Source organism: Polistes fuscatus, unplaced genomic scaffold (genome assembly GCF_010416935.1).
Source record: "Polistes fuscatus isolate 324 unplaced genomic scaffold, CU_Pfus_HIC Scaffold5, whole genome shotgun sequence".
NCBI classification, from domain to species: domain Eukaryota; kingdom Metazoa; phylum Arthropoda; class Insecta; order Hymenoptera; family Vespidae; genus Polistes; species Polistes fuscatus.
Window position 1 is genome coordinate 2655754 of NW_025113129.1, and position 22348 is coordinate 2678101.

The window sequence follows — 22348 nt, forward strand, 5'->3', positions numbered from 1 at the left end:
AATACGTTGTTCTCGAGAACTATTCGATAATTTAATATAACAATAAAGAGAATTCGTTAAAATTACTTTTTAACGATGAATAATTCGTGCAATTTTCTTTTTTTTTTTTTTCTTTTTTTTCGTTCCTTCCTTCCTTCTTTCTTTCGTTTTTTTATATCGGATCTTTGCATTTTAACTATTCCTACCGGATACGGTAATAGCATAGTAATTGAAGTGGAAACAGAACGACGCGAGCAGAAGTTTGAAATAAATTTCTCAAGGGATGACTACTCTCCCTTCTTACTTCCCTCCCCCCTATCACCTCCTCCTCCTCCTCATCCTCCTCCTCAATATAAGAAAGCATGCGCGCGCACGAGAATGCACTTTTCGATTCGAACTGCACGCGTCGTTCGGTTCGATAAAAATTTTCTAATAACACTTGTTTAAACGAAAGAAAAACTAAAAATCTAAATATAAATTACAATCAAAGAACACGTCTATCATTAACGAATGAATTTTAACAAATAAATATATAAATATATATATAAATAAATAAATACGTAAATATATACGTTGACAAGCGTATCCTCGTAAAGTGAAACAAGTAGAAATAAAATCAGCCGATTGTTAAACGCTTTTATTATTAACGAATGAATTTTAGAGAAAATTCATTTATTTAGGATAATAAAAAAAAATTAAAAAATAAATCACAATCGTTACAATTGGATTGATACTGTCCCTTGGACGGATAGAAATCGGTTAGATGTTTATTTTCAAACGTTAGAAATTTTATAACGGGTTAAATATATACGTTGACAAGCGTATTCTCGTAAAGTGAAACAAGTAGAAATAAAATCAGCCGATTGTTAAACGCTTTTATTATTAACGAATGAATTTTAGAAAATTCACTTATTTAAGATAATAAAAAAAAAATTAAAAAATAAATCACAATCGTTACAATTTGATTGATACCGTCCCAGGACGGATAAAAATCGGTTAGATGTTTATTTTCAAACGTTAGAAATTTTATAACGGGGTAAATATATACGTTGACAAGCGTATCCTCGTAAAGTGAAACAAGTAGAAATAAAATCAGCCGATTGTTAAACGCTTTTATTATTAACGAATGAATTTTAGAAAATTCATTTAAATAATAAAAAAAAAATTAAAAAAATAAATCACAATCGTTGCAATTTGATTGATACCGTCCCAGGACGGATACAAATCGGTTAGATGTTTATTTTCAAACGTTAGAAATTTTATAACGGGGTAAATATATACATTGACAAGCGTATCCTCGTAAAGTGAAACAAGTAGAAATAAAATCAGCCGATTGTTAAACACGTTTATTATTAACGAATGAATTTTAAAGAAAATTCATTTATTTAGGATAATAAAAAAAAAATAAAAAATAAATCACAATCCTTACAATTTGATTGATACCGTCTCAGGACGAATAGAAATCGGTTAGATGTTTATTTTCAAACGTTAGAAATTTTATAACGGGGTAAATATATACGTTGACAAGCGTATCCTCGTAAAGTGAAACAAGTAGAAATAAAATCAGCCGACTGCTAAACGCGTTTATTATTAAAGAATAAATTTTAAAAAATTCATTTAAGATAATAAAAAACAATAAAAAATTAAATCACAATCGTTGCAATTTGATTGATACTGTCTCAGGACGGATAGAAATCGGTTAGATGTTTATTTTCAAACGTTAGAAATTTTATAACGGGGTAAATATATACGTTGACAAGCGTATCCTCGTAAAGTGAAACAAGTAGAAATAAAATCAGCCGAATGCTAAACGCGTTTATTATTAACGAATGAATTTTAGAGAAAATTCATTTATTTAAGATAATAAAAAAAAATAAAAAAATAAATCACATTCGTTGCAATTTGATTGATACCGTCCCAGGACAAATAGAAATCGGTTAGATGTTTATTTTCAAACGTTAGAAATTTTATAACGGGGTAAATATACGTTGACAAGCGTATCCTCGTAAAGTGAAACAAGTAGAAATAAAATCAGCCGATTGTTAAACGCTTTTATTATTAACGAATGAATTTTAGAGAAAATTCATTTAAGATAATAAAAAAAATTAAAAATAAATCACAATCGTTGCAATTTGATTGATGCCATCCCAGGACGAATAGAAATCGGTTACATGTTTATTTTCAAACGTTAGAAATTTTATAACGGGGTTAATATATACGTTGACAAGCGTATCCTCGTAAAGTGAAACAAGTAGAAATAAAATCAGCCGATTGCGAGTCGAATGTGTCGTCAGAGAAGGGAAATAATACAGAGTAGTGTAGAGAATTGCTCGAGTAATACGAGTAGACAAACAAGAGAAAGAGAAAGAGAGAGAGAGAGAGAGAGAGGACATGCATTAAAAGCGCAATAGCCCACTCTCGTGTTGACTCGGCTCATTGCGAACACTTATGTATCTCATCCTGGAGTAAAGGGAAGCACCAACACTAACAGCACCACCAGTCCCGGACCGTTGTGTGTATTTAACAAATTCGCTAGAGAATCCAACCCTCTTCCAGTATTCCAGTATTCCATGTTCCGTTCCATTCTGTTCTGTTCTGCTCTGTTTCTGTTCTGTTTTGTTCTGTTCTGTTCTGTTTTGTTCTCTCTTGCACTTTCACATTTCTCAATCTCACCCTACTTTCCTCGTCCACTTCACAATCGGTTACTAGCTTTAGGGGTGCGCAAGCAAACACTTCGTTGCTCCTTTCCTCGAATCTATTATCGATTTTAAATTTATACGATAAAATTTATTCAATTAATTTATCCTTTTATAACAAATATAAACATTATTAGTGAAATTATATTTTCTAATATAAATAATAGAATATATAATAATAAATATATAAAATATAAATATAATATAAACAAAAATGTAATATAAAAATAATAAATTCAGTTTTGTTATATTAAAATAATGTTTTAACAACAGTTTGGTATATTATTTTATATATTATTATTTTATTATTTATTATTATATTTTATTTATTATTGGTATATTAAAATAATGTTTTATACGATAAGATTTATTCAATTAATTTCTCCTTTTATAACAAATATAAACATTATTAGTGAAATTATATTTTCTAATATAAATAATAGAATATATAATAATAAATATATAAAATATAAATATAATATAAACAAAAATGTAATATAAAAATAATAAATTCAGTTTTGTTATATTAAAATAATGTTTTAACAACAGTTTGGTATATTATTTTATATATTATTATTTTATTATTTATTATTATATTTTATTTATTATTGGTATATTAAAATAATGTTTTATACGATAAAATTTATTTAATTAATTTCTCCTTTTATAACAAATAAAAATATTATCAGTGAAATTATATTTTCTAATATAAATAATAAAATAGAATATATAATAATAAATATATAAAATATAAATATAATATAAACAAAAATGTAATATAAAAATAATAAATTCGTGACAGTTTGTTATATTAAAATAATATTTTCGAGATTGAATACCATTCGAAATAAATCATAATTATTATTAATTATATATTATGATAAACGTATTTTTTTTATTATTATTCCGTTATTCTTTTATTTGAGATTTTAAACGAATATTCTTTATTTGTTCTTTTTGAGCTTTTTCGTAAGGAACACCACGGCATTTTTAATTAGACACGACCCAGCACAAAATCCTCTCCTTCTTTACGTACGAACGAAAAATTAAATACGTTTTTAAGAGTTAGCATAAGTACGAGGAGTCGTGATTCAGCTCCGGTTAAGCTTCATTTAACATTTCTCTTCTTTATTTCGTTAAAATATTTTCTTCGGATAATTTAATACGTTGATATCGTATTATATTTACTTAACCTAATTGTAAGTACGTTTCGAAGATAATGTCATGCGTGATTCTCATTTTTTGTGTCTTCCAAAAGTAATACGCTTTATATATTATTATTATAATATAGAATTATTTTTCTTAACGCGATAATTCTTTTTTAAAAAAAAAAAAAAGAAGAAGAAACATTGTTGATCGAGTAAACGCTTCAAGGATTTTCGAATAGGAGGGGGAGAGGAGGTGAGGAGAGGGTGGTGGTGGTAGGTTGCTTTCAATCGTTCGTTTTATTTTCTTCTTCATTAAACGAAAATTTGACTAATTAAAATGGCGAGAAAAATCTCGAGTATAATGAAGCTTCACGAGAGTGCACTACTTCTTTCCTTACAATGTTCTACTTTGAGAGATAGATCTCAGAAAGGAGACTGGAAAGGAATGGAGAATGGAAAGGAATGGAAAGAAATAAAGATTCCGTGCGAAATTGAGAATTCTTTTTCATCGATGATGGCACGCCAGTCGAAAAAAAAAAGAAAAAAAAGAAAGAAAAAAGGAAACGAATGGAAAGGGGAAAAATATATAAAATGGAAAAAAGAAGAAAAAAAACGAATCAGAGTTTTTCTTCCGATATATTTTATTAAAGATTCTTTTATAATATCTAAATGCGAGAATATAGATCGTACCGATGTTAGAGAACACCGATGAAACGTGTAAAAAAAAGAAAAAGAACAGAAAAAGAATTATAAAACAATTTTGTATAAAAAATATTGTAATAATTGATTTTCTTTTTTTTTTTGATTGTTGATAGAGTAGAATAAAAAAATTAAATTATTTTTTCATTGAGGAAATAAAATGTGGAAAAGTAAACTAGTCCGGTAATTAAATGGAAACAAGAAGAAAGGTTAGAGAAATAAAAAAAAAGAAAAAGAAGAAAGATAGAAACAACACAGAATGGACAAAACTTTTCCAACGAATCCAACCTTCATCCAACCCTTCATTCTGCTTGCCATAAGTTCAAATGATAAAAGTATAATAATCACCTACGATGTGATCGTAAATATACACATTCTATTTTTTTTAAACTTTCGCGAAGGAAATAAGAAGAAAATTAATTAAAAAAATGGACAGAAAAAAAATTGCGGCCGTCGTCTTTCTTCCAACGGTTAGAAAAAGTTAAAAAAAAAAAAGAAAACAAAAAAAATGGTTCAATATCTTTCTCGTTCTTGAGTAATACACCCCTACCACCGCCCGAACACCCACCCACCCCCTGGCGCCTGTCTTTTTCGAATCGTTTTTCTTCGTGCGACGAGTCGCGACCTCGTTTGTATAAAAAGACTCGGGGTGAGAGTGGGGGGTTGGGGTGGGGGTGGGGGAGGGTTTGGGGGTAAAAAAAAGAAGAAGATCCGAGTAATGTTGGAAATAGTCAAAGTTAGTTAGAAGAAGAAGAAGAAGAAGAAGAAGAAAAAAAAAAGGAAAGGATTAAAAATATTTTCCTCCTCGAACGCCTCCAAGTGGAAGTGATTTTATCGAAAGTATGCTTCTCGACTTTAGAGAAAATGAATCACGCGAAAGAGACTGAGGGAGAACGGGGATAGAAAAAGAATGGGGAAAGAAAAGAAATTGAAACGGGAAACAGACGCAAAAAAAAGAAAATCGAATTAATTTGAGTAAAATCTTTCGATCACTTCTGTGCCGATAAATTTTTTCTATAATAATTTTCGTATTAAAACGTAAATTTTTTCAACTTATATTACTCATTTTTTATTTTATTTTTTTCTATACCCCTCTCTCTCTCAACAACCCCCCCTGCCGGTCCCCTCTTCAATTAATAAACTTTTATTTCTAAACGGTATAACGCATTTTGATATCTCACAGATTCGCGTAGTTCGTGCAAAGGGTTCATTTCGTACGTCAAATGTTCCTTTTCGACAGATATTTAAACTGTTGAGAGATAAACTGTTCGTGTGTTTTATCGTATTTTTTTTTTCTTTCTTTTTTTAACTGGTCGAAGCTAGTTAATAGCTTTTCCTTTCGTTCGCGTAAAAACTTCATCGGATTTTTATCGAAACCCTTGTCAGTCGCTTTAATCGTTCAACGAACGATATACGCGTCCGGTCCGGTCCGGTCTGGTTCGATTCCGGTAACTGGTACTTCTCCTTCTCGGTGATCGATATTATCCTTTTATCGATCATTATAAATCGATAGTTGTTATATACTTTATTATTTTATCATACAATGAAAAGTGTGTGCCAAAAATTCTTATCTAAAAGATTTTCGTTTAAATGCATCACTGGTTTTTGGGTTTACAAAATGCAATGAACGAACGTATTGATTAATTAATTAATTAATAAATTAATTAATTGTTTTGTCCGCACTATGTAATAAACAATGAATTAGAATTTATTTTTCAACGTATTGTAACATTCATCGTTCAATTAGATATATTTTTTTAATTTTTTTATGTAATTACATTAACGCACCAACGCAGTGATGATTTCGTGGGTAAAATTTTCATCTAACGAAACATAAGATTGAAAATAATTCATATAAGATTTTCATTTAAATGCATCACTGGGTTTTGGGTTTATCAAATGCAATGAACGAACGAATTGATTAATAAATAAATTAATTAATTAATTAATTGTTTTGTCAGCACTATGTAATAAACAATGAATTAGAATTTATTTTTCAACGTATTGTAACATTCATCGTTCAATTAGATATATTTTTTTTAATTTTTTTTATGTAATTACATTAACGCACCAACGCACTGATGATTTCGTGGGTAAAATTTTCATCTAACGAAACATAAGATTGAAAATAATTCATATTTAAAGTACGATAATTAATATGTAATATTTAAAACAATGTATATATGTATAAATAATTATAAATATTAGTAGAAAACAAGACTGTATTCGGTATACTTTGATTAATTGTTAATTAATCGATAGAAATGTCTATTTGTGTTTAAAAACTCGTAGAATACGTTCTATGAACCGTCCTTTTCGAAATTCACCTTCAAACTGTCACGTTATCCTCTATAAAATTACTTTCATTAAATATTGTTTATATACCCTCTTCCGAAAGTTGCGCATGTGCATAAAAAGAGAATAATGCACCTAATCGATAAAATTTCAGATAAAAACCTTCCGATCTTAGTATTTTTATCTATTTTATGTAATTATTTAAACGCTCCTGCGCAGTGACGAATTCAAAGATAAAATTTAACTGTAATATAAGTAAAGTGCATTAGTGCATTAAAATAATCGTTGATTAATCGATGCACAAATATTTTCGGAGTTATTTTCTTCCTCGAAATTCACCTTCAGAGTGGCACGTTATCCTCTGTCAAAATTCTTTTATTAAATATCGTTTGTACGATTTAATAATAATATTTCTGATAAATAGAATTAAAATGTGTCTTTGTTGCAATATGACGTTGTAATTTAATTACAATTGAAGGACTATTATTATCATTTGTAGAATTTGTGAAATAATATAAATAAAAAATATATAAAAGAAAGAAGGAAGGAAGGAAGGAAGGAAGGAAAAAAAGAAAGAAAAGAAAGAAAAAATAAAAAAAAGAGAAATAATATTCCTATACACGCACAAAGTACCATCCCTTGTTCGAAAAGCGATGGTAAATCCCTGTCAGTAACGCCGACAGGACTCTCGGCTCGTAATTTCCTGCCAGATAACGATTTTCCACTTGAATTATGCACTTTTCGATAGACTCTTCCGAAGTGACGCGAATTCGAAATAAAATGGCACCTTTATCGATCGTTTTCAAAGCGTGCGTCTCCCCCCCTCCTCCCCATTCACCCCTGCCCCCCCCTCCCTCCGTTGTCGTCCTCGTTGGGATCGCGAACCTTCGCAAATTTCTATGAAATTCATTCGCTTAATTTGCATACGCATTAATCGTAAGACGTACGGAATACTCGTAGAAAAATATGCACAAATAATAACACAAAAATAATTTGTTGTCTAGTTAAAATACATTAAACAACAACAACGATAAAAAAATATTTCAAATTTCAATCGAGAAAGACGTAAGAGAAAATAATAAGAAAATGTTTGTTTTTTTTTAAACAAAACACGAAATATAAATTGAACGTTTGAACATTTGTTATGATAATCGTGTACGCTAGATCGTATCACAAAATTGACAAATTATATTTATTCGATTTTCCAAATAGAAAATCAACAAACATTTCTATACTTTTTTTTTGGCGAGTAAGTTTTGAATACGACGTTACCGTCTAAATTCAAATGTTACGTTTATACGTTTAATGTTAGAAGAATAATTTTCGTATAAATATATTCTAGAATGTTTGATATACTCATACGTTATAATATAACGAAATGGAATCTATATGTTATACGTAAATGTATATATTCGTGTAATAATATTTACCCTATATATATACACATATACATATATATATATATATATTCTGCATCTCGATGATAGACGAACTAGAGATACGTATATCAAGAGACGCTCAAAGCAAACTGACAGGTGGAATAACAAATTTCTCCATCGAAACATCTGCGCGAGTCCTTGTGTGCCATTATACTGAACACACATATCTAACATCTGGAAGGATGATATCCTTGGCAAATGTCTATTATATGCCATATGCGTATAAATACTAATTGATTAGATTGAGAAACGATTTGACCTAGATTCAACTCATTTCCTTTTACTTGTATCATCGACCGTTACGTTACATTGCAATTGCAATTGCATTTCTATAAAGAAATCTTATGAATCGTCACGTTGAGAAATCATTTTTCACGTAACATCTGTGTTTTCGTTTTTTTATTTTCCGTTAGACAACTTGGATCAACGAAAACCGATACTTTTATTAAATGAAACTGATCGTACGTTATGGAAGATGGGGAGAGGCTGGGGGGGAGTGGTGGGGACGAAAAGTATAATAATTTTACGTATTATTAAATTCATCAATTTTTTTTTTTTTTTCGTCTCAGTCTCGTAAATGGACAGATATGGGAATACGTATTGATGTAATATACGTATTTTCGAAATTTATTATTATCCTCTTTGCAAAACAATCTCTCATTAATTTTATTTATATTTATTTAAAAAAAAAGAAAAAGAAAAAAGAAATGAAACATGCGTATGAAAAAAAAAAAAATACATATAAATCGTACCAATTTACCATTACGCAAAATGAAAGAAATGTTATATTATTTAATTTTGTAATATGAAAAACGCATAAAGTAACGCGCGTAAAATACTTTGAATGTTTTACTACGATTAATTAAATCCTGAAAACGATATCGCATATTTGTCGAAGTATTCGGTTATCCGTATAAAATATAACTACGGTTCTTTCTCATACGAACGAATGAATGAATGAACGAACGAACGAACGAACGAACGAACGAATAGCGACGTTGAAAAGAGGAACGTAAAAGAACGGGGTAGGGGGGTGGGTTGGGGGAGGGGGTGGAAAAAAATATCAAGAACGATAAATATACGAACGAACAAACGAAATAGAAATATGGGAAGTGAACGAACAAATATGTAAAAAGACGAGATAAATAACATCGATGTAAATAATTGCGACTGCTATTGCACGACGAACTACGAAATGAAAATGAATATTATAATATACCTTTTGCTTTGGTGGAAATAAAATTCATCATACTTTCTTTTTTTCTTTTTTTTGAAAAATATATACTTTTCTATAAAAATATTTTCGTTCTAAAAGATAAAAAACAAACGACAAACCTCCGATGGATTTTAATAATTTAGTGTCGATAAAATAAATTACTGGATTTGTTTTACTGTATTCTAAAAAAAAAAAAAATTGTTACATATGATCAAATATTTTTGATTTAAAAACCTGTACTATACATATATACTAATTATAAATATATATATGTGGGATGCTAGCACCTCTAAACCAAACTTAAATAGGCATTCGTGAGAAGAGTGGACGGTGGGCCCTGGATAGCTCAGTGGTTTAAAAAGCAGGCGCCCGAGAGAAAGCGGAAGATTCCGGGTTCGAGTCCCGGTGCAGTCAGTCCAACGGCCCAACTTTTTCACGAATCCTACATAAATTCAATATAATATTGAAATAACTAACACCACCTAACGGTGTTCATTTTTGACAATATATCGTGAAAGTGACATTAAATTAATATCATTTAAATTAACTCGGTATGAAATAACTAATTTTTCGTTGAATTTTAACAATAATTATGAATCACATATAATTTTTATGTTATCAAACAGATACATATACATACACATATATATATAGAGAGAGAGAATTTAGTAAACTAGCCACCTGTTTCTGGTCCCTTCTGGCGTTGACATCGACAGATCCGCTTATTATAGCACGCAGTCAATCATCCTAGTCCCAGCAGGAGATCGTCTTAACGGGCCGACGAAGCTACTTATGTTCGCATATGTAGAATGTCGAACGGACCACCGGCTGGTTCCATAGTTGTCTCGACAACCATACTACTACTGGCTTCCATACTGGCTTTGGTGGTACTGGCTTCCATATACTAGTTTCTATCTCACACACTCACACACACACACACATGCACTATGTGGCTGCATGCCTCTCGTGTACGCATCCAAATTAATATCGCGGAGATTAGTGGAAGCGCCGACTAACTAACTGGCTGTCGGCAATCTGGATTACCGCCGTTACAACAGCCAGGTCAACGTTATGGTCTGCTTCGCGATTAATCTCTTCAGAAGTTGGAGAAATTGAAACATCGCTCTCTCTCTCTCTCTCTTTCTCTCTCGTGTGATCGTACCCTGCCTAGTACTTCCATTCTCATTCTCTTCCATCTACGACCAGCCCTACCCATACCCCCCATCACCACTACCACCACCACCACCATCACCACCCTCCTCCTCCTCCTCTTCCACCTCTTATCCCCGTTCTCATCGTCCTTTGAATCAAAACGACCGCTTTGATAGGATCAACCTTCCAATATGGTCGGTGTAAATCACCAAAAAGGGACAAGAGCAACCAGACTGTGATCCTACCAGACCCGGTCGGTCTTCCCCACCCACTTTCGATGGATTTATACCCCAGACGATATTTTTGCAAAAAAAAAAAAGAAAATAATACTTCCCTTTTACTATCCATCGTGGTTCTACCTAATACTCATTAAACCACATTCGTTGGATCTATTTGATTTGAAATATCAATGCGAAATACAAAGGAGAATCAGATTTCAATGCCGAATTTTTGTATGCTGGTTGTCAAAGAGAAATGATTACAATTGTATTATTATTTAATAGTAGATATTGAATTTTTTGTTTGTTTGTAATATAAACTTTGTCCATTCATTCTTTCTAATATTAAAAACAATGGAAAATATTTAACCCAATCTAACGAAATGCTTTTACTTTTTCGTGTTTCATTCGTAATATCTGATAAAACATTTAGTCTCGATATCATACTACGATATGAAAGCTTCGATTTGGAACCTTTCGAACGAATTGGTACCCCCCAAAGCTTTCTTTATAGCAGTTTATTCGATATACAAAATTCGAGGAATATTAGAAATGAAAATAAAGTGACGAGCCTTTTGAAGTGGGGCTTGAAATAAAACAAGAATGTTTTAGGAAACATGGTTCCCTTGGCTGTTTCTTAGCCAGGATATTATCCCGCCCGTAGGAAGCCATCTTTTACGCACGCGGAATATCAATGATGCTGAACGGATGGATAAAACTGTATCGAGGTACTCTGACTGAGTCTTTGTGAAATGTGTTTGAAGGATCTTGGTAAATGCAAATATCGTGAGAAAATACCTTGACAAGTATACCCTTCCCCTGCCCCCCTCCCCTGTTTCTTTCTATTCTTATATATCATTCTTATATATAAAAAAAATATATATATATATTATATAATATTTATTATATTTTATATTTATTATTTATCATTCTTATATATAAAAATGTATATATATTATATAATAATATTTATTTATATTATTTCTTATATTTATTATATACAATTGTGTGTCAAATATTATATACATTACATATATAATATGAACTTTTTTATTACAAATTTATCAAAAAAAGATCAACTTTTATTGAAAGTATTTTTTCGTCAACTTATCGCAAGTACACGAAAAATCGTGACTAGAATTATATGGGACACCCTGTATATTTATATCTCATTCATTCACTCGTTCATTCTCTGAGGATTATGGTACACTTCTGTGAATAAATATGAGTGCAAAATATCGCGATAAAAAGATTCGTCATCGTAGGAGAAACAAATCGAACGTACAAAAGAAATTTCACAAAGTATGACAAATCTGTTGCTGACTTTTCTACGTGCAACATCTTGATTACGCCTCTTCGTTGGTCGGTATTTGATTGCCTCTGGCGTTACCTCGATCTACATTTCTCAACGTTGACAAGTAACCAAAAAAATTCTTACGATTTTTAAGACTGTGATTTACCGTGGAAAGAAAAGAAAAATCAAAATAAAAAGTATACGTTTATACTTTCAACGTATGCAAGAAAATAATCGATGCCAGAAATAATGTGTGTTTGTTTCTTAACTTTTTTTTCTCTTGCATTCAAATTACGTTAAGGTAATAAATCATTTTTACGTTTATTTTCAAGTATCCAATACGTGATTGCAATTTGTTGACAATTACCTGTCAAAAATGATTTCTAAATCAGGTTATAATTAACACCACTCTGTAAAACTGCTGTAAATCGTTGAATGAACTTTTGTGAAAACTGGACAACCAAAATGAAAAAGTCTCATCAAACCACAATATCATTTTACAATTATTATCTTTATTTACAATTTAATTAATGATTATTTTTTCAAAATTGTAATATTATTATAAATAAATAATAATATTAAATATAAAATTAATTTAATATTATTTATTTTTTATTATTATTTATTTTATATTTAATTTTATAATTAAAATTATTATTATTATTATTATAATAAGAAAAACTAAAAAATACAAAGCAATCGTTTTAGATTAAACTTATGGCCTTTGGGAAGCTTTTACACTTAAGTGGTTGAATGATTTCTCTAAATACACACGTTCACAAAAGCGTATATAACCAAACGCAAAGAAAAAGAAAAAAAGAGAGAGAGAGAGAGAGAGAGAGAGAGGTTGATATCTCGAAGAAAGACGCTCGTTTCGAGTTTGCTCTCGCATCGGTTCTCTTTGGCATGCCTTGAAAACACTCGAAATCAGTGAATGTATGTGTACGTGTGTTTATATCTGTGTATGTGTAGGTGTATCAGTCGGTCCCGATTTCGCAGACGGATCTCATCGTCTCGCATGGACGACGAGGTATTCCGAGGATTGGCACGGGATAGCAATCTCGGTTTTATCACGAAAATCTTCTCCTCCTACTCTTTATCGACATACCAAATATACACACACATACACATTTATATATATATAATCTTGTTTTTTATTTTTATCTTTTTTATTTGACTCTATTAATAGTCTACCATACTTTGAGCTTTTTGGGGTAAGAACGTTCCACTTCCTGTCACTTTTTATCTTCTTCTTTTCTTACAAAATCAAGTAAGAATATTTATTTTTAAATATAGTAAGACGATCATCCTGAATTTGCATGAAAAGGATATATAAAAAAAAGAATATACGAAATAGGACGAAATTTACGTATTTTGAGATAATAATTTAAATGAAAATGATTTAATCGAATGGAATCGTATGTGAAAATTTAAAGAAAGATATTCGTTTGTTAAACTTTGACGAGCACATATTAGTTTATTATACGATACGATTCGTTGATATAAATTCACATAGAAAAAAAGAGGGAAAGATTGAAGGGTAAAGGGTGGGGAGGGTAGGGACGGTTATTATTGATCGGAATGAAGAAAAATAAACGTGACCAATTAATGATCCGCACGATCGATGGGGAAACGCGTGTCAACGCGTGAGCCGACATGCAAATTACTATGGGGGTTTGGTGGTGATACGTCTCGCCGCTAGACGCGGATAATAAGCACGGGAAGCGAATGCCGACGGTATTTATGCAAATTAATGTCGATAATAATGGAACGGGAAGGAGGATGATTTTGTATGACGTTGGTTGGTAGTATAGTTGATGGTGGTGGTGGGGTTGTTGGTGATGGTGAATGACCATTAAAAGTATTCCGACCGACGGGGTGTCAAATGAAAAAGAAAAAAAAGAATAAAAAGGTACAATCGTAGGGAAATATTATCGAATGGATGATGGTAATTCGTTAAATTCGATTTCGATTTCGATTTCGATTTCAAATGAAATACGAAACGATATTAAGTATTCGTTTAAACGAATTTTGTATTTTGTTCTTTGATAAAACTATGGGCCACCTAAAGTTTTCTTCAACCTCTTTTATTATAATCTTTCCATTATTATTATTATTATTATTCTTTTCTTTCGTCAAATAAATTTATATGTAACATATATGTAACTGTTAAAATATATTACAAAATTCGATGAAAAATTTGGAACAAATAGAACCACAGTAATTTTTCTTTACCTTTTAGAAAAATAAGAGACCATTTCTAACGTTTGTAAGATCCTTACCTTATCTTTGATCGCGAGTTAGATACCTTAGAATCAATCCATCTTTGTTCTACGCTTAATCAGTGAATTCAGGCTGCTTGATCGGTCAAAGCCTGGTCTCCTGACTACAGGCACGTTACTCGCACGTAGGTACGCGCGAATGGACAAACAAGAGAAACGGTGAGAGAGATAGAGATAGATTTACGTGTATGTGTGTGTCTGTGTGTATGTGTGTATGCATGCACACGATAGCATGCCGCTCGAGAGAGCATATAGATCCAAGAACGGTAGGAAGGAGACAGTCGCGGGATTCTCGTTTGCACCTTGCATCAACGTAACCGGCATCCCACACCGATATCACAGGTCAAATGCCGTGAGAGCACAACCAACAGATAAGAGACGATATAACTCAAGGCTCTTATCTCGCCTTGTTACCGCGGCTATTTCGCTTGGATGCACCCACTGCATTTCGTTATCCTAAGAAAAGCCCACTAGTAAGTTGCTTAATTAAAGGTAACCCAAGTTTTAAATCGATGCGATACATCCATCTTAAATGTACGATTTTATTATTTATTTTATTTGATATCTAATTAAATTTGGATTTTTCTTTCCTTTTTTTTTGTTTTTTTTTTAATAAATAGGACATCTTGTCGTAAACATTGTTGTTATTTGTCAATTAGTTTGTTTATCACGTATCAAAAATACAATTATTAATAAATGTATTATTACAAAGACATACATTTTTCCTATATTTTTATCAAATAATAAAACTGTACTTATAGTATTTATGAATCGTTAAATTTAAACACGTAATCGAAACAATACTGTATTGTTGATTTATAATATAATTAAAATTATATAATTTTATAATATTAATTACAAATTAATAAAAATTAATTATAATTTATAGATGCTAAGTAGAGTTTTATTATTTAACAAAAATATAAGAATGTATGTCTCTTTTTTTTCGTCCCTTCCCGATGAAGGGACAATACGTTCAATGTGATCAAAATATAACGTTCTAAATTCTTACCCTGTCCAACTTCCCTAAGACACATTTATTAATAATGTAATTTGTATTTCGTTGAAATATGATACGATTGATTGATCAATTGATTGATTGATTGATTGATTTCGTTAACAAAATGAGCAGACACTTTTTAATATATATTTCTTTCGAAAGATAATTTGTCTTCATTTTTGTTCTAACCTTCCATCCTTCGATTTCGTAATAGTCGCGAGATATAATAATTCACCGATTCAGCATTTGGTTGGATACTTTCGAACGAGAACGTCGAACAATTTTTAACGACGAAGTGCTTTCGCTGGCAATATCGAGAGACAGGATCTCCTGCTGTGTAAACTGTGTCGAACAAGGGAGTTACGAAAAGAAAAGTGAACGAAAAAAGATATGTTACAAAAAGAAAGAGAAAGAGAAAGAAAGAAAGAGAGAGAGAGAGACAAATATCGTCTAGAAAACTATCGTCGCACGTAGGGACAGATAAATAGAGGTTTATAGGTGTAGTAGAGAAGAAATAGGTACGTGTTGGACATCGAATTTATGGCGCACGATCGACGGTACTCTTTGATAATATCTCCATCGAACGTTACCTCGAAAAAGTGTACACCATTCTGGAACATTCTTATCTCGATCAACAAACTCCCCGGGAAGCGTCGAAACGTATTTTCACAATTTATGATACAAAACTGGACAGAGCTTTTCTACTTCGTTTCAATGTAATTCGACGAAATAAAACTAACAAATAAATAAAACAGGTTGTATTCTAAATTCATATCTCCCAGTATACTGTTGTAAAAATACAAATTAAGAGACAAAAAAAACAAACCAGTAATAAGATTTCTATCTTATTAGATTAAACATACTCAATAAAATATATAAGAAATATGATTACATATCATTAAGTTTAAGAGGTCTTCATGGCTCAAGTGGTAGAGCGTTCTTTCGGTATGCGAAAGATCCTGGGATCGAATCCCCGGGCCTCTCGATTTTTTAAACAACTGAAGCTTCGAATTTTTTGGGAGAGTTTTTCGAACGAACAAATGCGTTCAGGGTTGCGTCAACTAAATAATAAAAAATAGTTTAAGTTTAAGAAAATCATCGTTAAAATTGAACTCATCCAAAACAGGCGCTAGGATTTTGTCTATTACGTGTTATCGTTTGTACAGTCGTAAAGGATAGTGACTAAGAGAGAGACAGAGAGAGAGTTTCTGCAATTATCGCAACGTGGTTCCCTCGTTCGTGGAAAACTAGATCGTTTATGTTTTGATGTGAATGAGAGAAAATGAAACGTATAGTAGTAGAATCACTAGTAGAGAAATGGACAGAGTTAGTTGGGTAGAACAGCGAGCTGAGAGAACAACCAAAAGCAAAAGAGAAAGAGAGATAGAGAATATCGTGTGCAGAAAAGCAAGTAGTACTCGGTAGAGTTCTCCTGGTTTGTGCCAGTATTGGCAACGCCATGGTATTGCCGTTGCTAGCTTCGTTCGTTCATTCGTTCATTCTCGTTGGTTCATTCGTACGTTGGTTGGTTGGTTGGTTGGTACTGGCATTGGTGGTAAAGGGCGAAGGGTATACTCGGCTTGCGAGTAACGAGCATTACCTCCGGAGCATGTCCGGGCTAGATTTCCCCGTGGACTCTAATCACGCATCGGCATCGAGGTATTAGCCGCAGGCCCACGGGATTCTCCGCGTACTCGTCGATCGGCTGCTACCGAACGACGATACGTTTTCCTCATCCTAGTCGATCCACTATCCCCCCATTATCATACCTTTTGCCGGTTGCTTTTTTCCATTCCTCTGACTAACGTTACTTCAATAACAAATGACTACACTCGGGTATTTTTTTTTTTTTTTACTTTTCTTCCTTTACCCCTCATCGCATCGATGCATTTTTATTCTGTTCTTTTTTTTTTTTTCAATCACCCTCATTTATACGAGGTGGTTCTTTTCGTTTCGTTCGCGTTTACAATTTGGCTCGTTTTCATTTTAAAAAAAAAAAAAAAACAAAAACAATCAACTTCGTACGAGTATCAAGGAAAATAGATGAGAAAAGTAACGGCAAAGAAATGATACGGAAATGGTAAAAAGAAAAAAAAAAAAGAAAGAAAGAAAGAAAAGGAAGCAGAGTCTTCGAAAAGCCGATATAAATTTTCTTCTTCCATTTCTCGCGTTTGGAAGAAGGACGACTTTATAGATTTCCCAGTGGACTCTAATCACGGATCGGGATCGGGGTGTACTAGCCGCAAACCCACGGGATCTACACGTTGGAAGCACGTGTTCGTTCTACCAACCGATCGTATATCAACGATAATATCTTTTCTCAAACTTATCGGGCTTACTTAAACCATTTCCTTTACACTCATCTAAAGACACTGATTTTCCACAATAAACTAATTTATCTGACAAGAAAACTTGCATATTCTTTTCCAATACGTTTTCATTTAAAAAATATTTTCAAATCTGTTTATGAATAAAACAGAAGATTCTTCTTAAACCATTTTAAAGATTTGACTATATTCTATTACATTGGAATATGCACACACGTGCAAGCATCATTCTCATTGGTTGAAAATATCCTTCTCTCTTTCTCGTAGACAGGTGTAGTTACGATACGCGTGTTTGTGTCATCGAATTCCCAGCTCTTACGTTACACGCACGAATAATTTTCGTCGTTGAAACGAACGACGCGATGGAATTTTGCACAATGGATGCATCGACGACAACAAACTCCTCCTCTTCCTCCTTCCTCCACCCTTCTCTTACATGCGTCTTCTCGATTTCCTCTCGTCTTCGTTCTTTCTCTCTTTCGCACACACACACAAACACACACACTCTCACTCTCTTTCTTCCATTCTATTTCTATTCTCCTCTTCTATTCGCTTGATGTCACTCGAAACGTTTCTCAACGTGCCTCACGTGAAATCGTATATGTATATAGGTGAAACGTACCTACGTACGTGTAAGCGCGAGCAATGCATAATTCGCGCCGCGAACGACGGGCGTTTCATGCGTCGAGTGTCGCGCAAGTATAATCCGGAGTCCAATTAGCGATAATTACGACGTGAATTGGGAATCCCTAATGGCGACGAGGCCCTGCAGCAAGCAGGCCACCACCACCATTCCCCAACATTTCGTTTCGTTTCGTTTCTCGTTCATTCATTCGTTCATTCATTCGTTCATTCGTTCATTCGTTTGTTCGACCAAACCGGTCGCTCATTCGTCATCACGATTTTTCAAAATGACATCATACCCTAGCACAAGATTATATTCGGCTAACGTACACGATCATTGTTTGCTGTTGTTAACCATTTTCGATGAAACATTATTTAACAAGTCGTCACTGATAATAATTTCATATTATTTCACCGTGTGTAATGAGATTTAACGTGATATACGATTTATTGGGGGTTTATTATATTTGACATTTATTTGATTTGATTTGATTTTATTTTATCTGACTAAAAGTTTGGGTACACCAAATGTGTCGTTAATTTTTGGAAATTGTTCCAACTAATTTTTTTTCTTTACAATGTCTCATAAATTTTGTCTTACAATGTCTCATAAATATTTTAAATGTATACTTACAATACGACCAATCAAAGTGGTCTTGTCAAGATTTCAACGCAAATGACTTATAATACTTGTCATATTTCATTTTCAATTTTTCAAAGATATTCACGATGATCTAAATAACTTTGATGACTTAAACCATTTATTTGATTTGATTTTATTTTATCTGACCAAAAGTTTGAGTACATCAAATGTGTCGCTAATTTTTGAAAATTGTTCCAACTAATTTTTCGTTATTTTCATCAACCCTTACGATATGTTTTTTTGTCTTTTCTTCTTTCGAATAAAATACGAAAACGTCCTTTGCGAAAGAGTATATACAAGAAATGAATCGGTATAGCACGATGTTTGAAATGAAACATAATTTCAGGACTAACATTTAATCTTCCATAATTAACTTCCGACGCTTCTAGAAATTAGAATTCCACAATGTTCCACGAAATTGATTTTCGCTTTGTTCGCGATTCCCAGGTCGCCGAGAGCTTTCCTCCGAAGTAACGCACGTCACGAGGTAGTCCCTATTAGTACTAGTGTTGGTATTGGGTGTAGGTGTTGGTGGTAGTGGTCAATGGGTAGTAGTAGTGGGCAGTCAGAAAATACTGGGCGAAGCCCATACGAGAAAATAACACCACCGTCGTCGTGGGCCAACTCTCTCTCTCTCTATTCTAAACTAGTGCTATTCAAACTGTATGCGTGGGAGAAACTCATGGGAATACTGGTGCACACTGTTTCCCGAGGTTAATAATTCGCTTATTAATAATTGATCCCAATTTGCATATAATTACAGTCCCGTAATTATGAAATTGTACAGCATTATGAATCGGATCATTGTTATTCTAATAGAACGTTTCACCTTTCTAAACGAAAATTCAATTAACAATCTTCTAAGCTTGTCGTACGTTTAAAACCGTTCAAAGACTCAAAACTAGTCGTTGACGATAGCTTGTAGTACGACGTTATTATTACACGACTACACAAGGAATAACACCGTCTAAAATCGTTTTACTATGAACAACAACAGTTTCAAACCTTTCGAGAGAGAAAAGCGAAGGTCCGAGAATTATTTCAACGATCAACTAACGTTCGTAATCATTTGTTGGAACAGGTAAAAGTTAATCACTAGGAAGGAACACATTCGTTCATTCTTTCGTTCGTTCGTTCGGGGAATAGTTAGCGGATTGCGGCAAGTTAAGTTTTCGTGTTTAGATCTAACGATAAAACGGAAAGTAAAGTAAAGGAAAGGAAAGAAATAAAAAGAGAAAAAAAAAGCACAGAATGGTTAGACGTTCTAATCGCGTTACGTTGACTACTGGTTCAACACCCGAATGATTCGTGATATCTTCCTTGTGATCTTCGCTTACGTGGCGATCATCAGTCAAGGGGGAAAGGGATGATGGAAGGTGGTTAAGAGGGGAGAAAGAGTACTAGCAGCCCAGCGTTGGCACCTCGACGAATAGGGTCATTTGTAGACACGAGTATTACAGACGGGTGTTAGGCGAACGGCCAAGAAGCAACCGTTGGCGAAGGGAAAGTTCGTTCGATGTGATTTAAGGGTCTATCGGGTGATGATGCCTTAAGATTAGTTACTCGCTAGATCATAATTTTACCGGAGCACCACCCTCCCCCCTCCCCACCCTCCGCGTTCTCCTAAATTTTCTCTAATTCGTCTCAGTCAATTCCGAACGTTACGAATCATTACCTCCGACTCGGCCCTTTTTACTATTAATTTTTGTTTCCTATCTCTTCCTACCTCCTCCCCTACCCACCCCCCACCACCATCCTAGCGTACCATAAGTAATCAGACTTTCCGAGAGAAAACTTTGATGATGCGAAGGAATAAAGTTGGTTGAACGATTTGATCGATTGAACAAACCGTAACTTATGTGTATGTGTGTGTATGTTGTATCCGTGTGTATGTATGTTTCATTGAAAATAACGAAGAAACGTCGGGTGATAAACGTTTTCCAAGTTATAAGCTCGAAATAGTATGGATGAAAGTTACCAAATGTAAACTCGAAGTAAGTCAAGCGAAACTTTAGTGTAAAGATGTATTAATCTGTGATATCTTATTGGTGTTAGTTTCTAGTCACGTTCGTTCGCGAAACAAGAAATACCAAACCCCTTGCTATCTCTCTCACTCTCTCTTTCTGTCTTTCTCTATGGGTATAATACTTTATACGTTTTAATAAAGTATTATAGCATCCTAAAATCGAACACCCATCGTATATTACCGATCGCAATTACGATATTCGTCGTGAGATCGTACCTACGTCGTTAAATGCGATATTGAATATTGCCATATTGCGTTATCGTTCAAAACAAGGTATGCACGATACACACGCTCTCTCCTCCTCCTCCTCCTCCCCCTCTCCTACTCCTCCTACCTTAATTGCAAACCTTGCCGATGCTTCTATTAAACGTAATCACGTTATAGCACCCTTTAGATGAAGATTAGTGTTTCATTGCAATATCATTATAACGTTCTTCCTGCTTACCTTGAATAGGATTATTAACGCGTTGCTTATGCCAACGACGACGTGGTTGTGTTGGTCAATTTATCAAAAAAATAAAAATAATACTAAAATAATCATTGGCCGCGCGATAACTCTCTCTCATTTTTATTATTAATCTTTTACATTTTATCGCGATTATGAATAAATTATGATAGAAAGAAATTGAGAGAGGACTACGGGGATGTTTTTTTTTTCGTGGAAAAAACACAGGAACGGTAATTCAACGATTCGTGGGAATCGTAAGTTTCAACTGGGAATTGTAAAGTTCGTTGTTGGATAGAAAAAGAGAGAGAGAGAGAGAGAGAGAGAGAGAATGAGAGGAAGAACAAACATATTGCTTAAGCTTCATGGACTTTCGTGAAAGCATTGCGGGGATTGCTCGGAATGAGAGAATAGTTATGCAGGTAAAACAACTCATTCGTAAACTAAAGGGGGGGTAGAGGGGGGTAGGGGGGACCCTGTAATACCAACGTGCACGCGGGCCACGTTCGCGAACATCTTTTACCATCTCCATTCGCGTGTCTGAAGAGAGTGAAAGAGGGAAAAGGAGAGATAGGAATTAGTCGAGGTTATAGGAGAAAAGTAGAAAAGCTAGATAGAGAACTGTGAATCATCGAACTTTTGGCAATTCCTAAACTAACGAGCAAATCGGTCGAATTCGTTTTGCCAGTTTGAACATTGAAGTTTTGTAAAAGGGACGACTCCTCTCTCTCTCTCTCTGTCTCTCTCTGTCTCTCTCTGCGTGTAGATAAGTTTTCGATTAATTTACTAGGGTAGAAAAGATTTTTTCTTGAATTTATTTTCATCTTTTCTTATATTTTTTCTTGTTCTTGTTCTTCTTCTTCAT

The 22348-nt window shown here is 33.1% G+C and overlaps 1 protein-coding gene across 17 annotated transcripts in view; it reads left to right on the forward strand.

The window, feature by feature from the left end:
- LOC122522000 (CUGBP Elav-like family member 1) overlaps nucleotides 1–22348 on the forward strand; it is a 362262-nt gene that overhangs the window by 254095 nt on the left and 85819 nt on the right. The window lies entirely within an intron of this gene.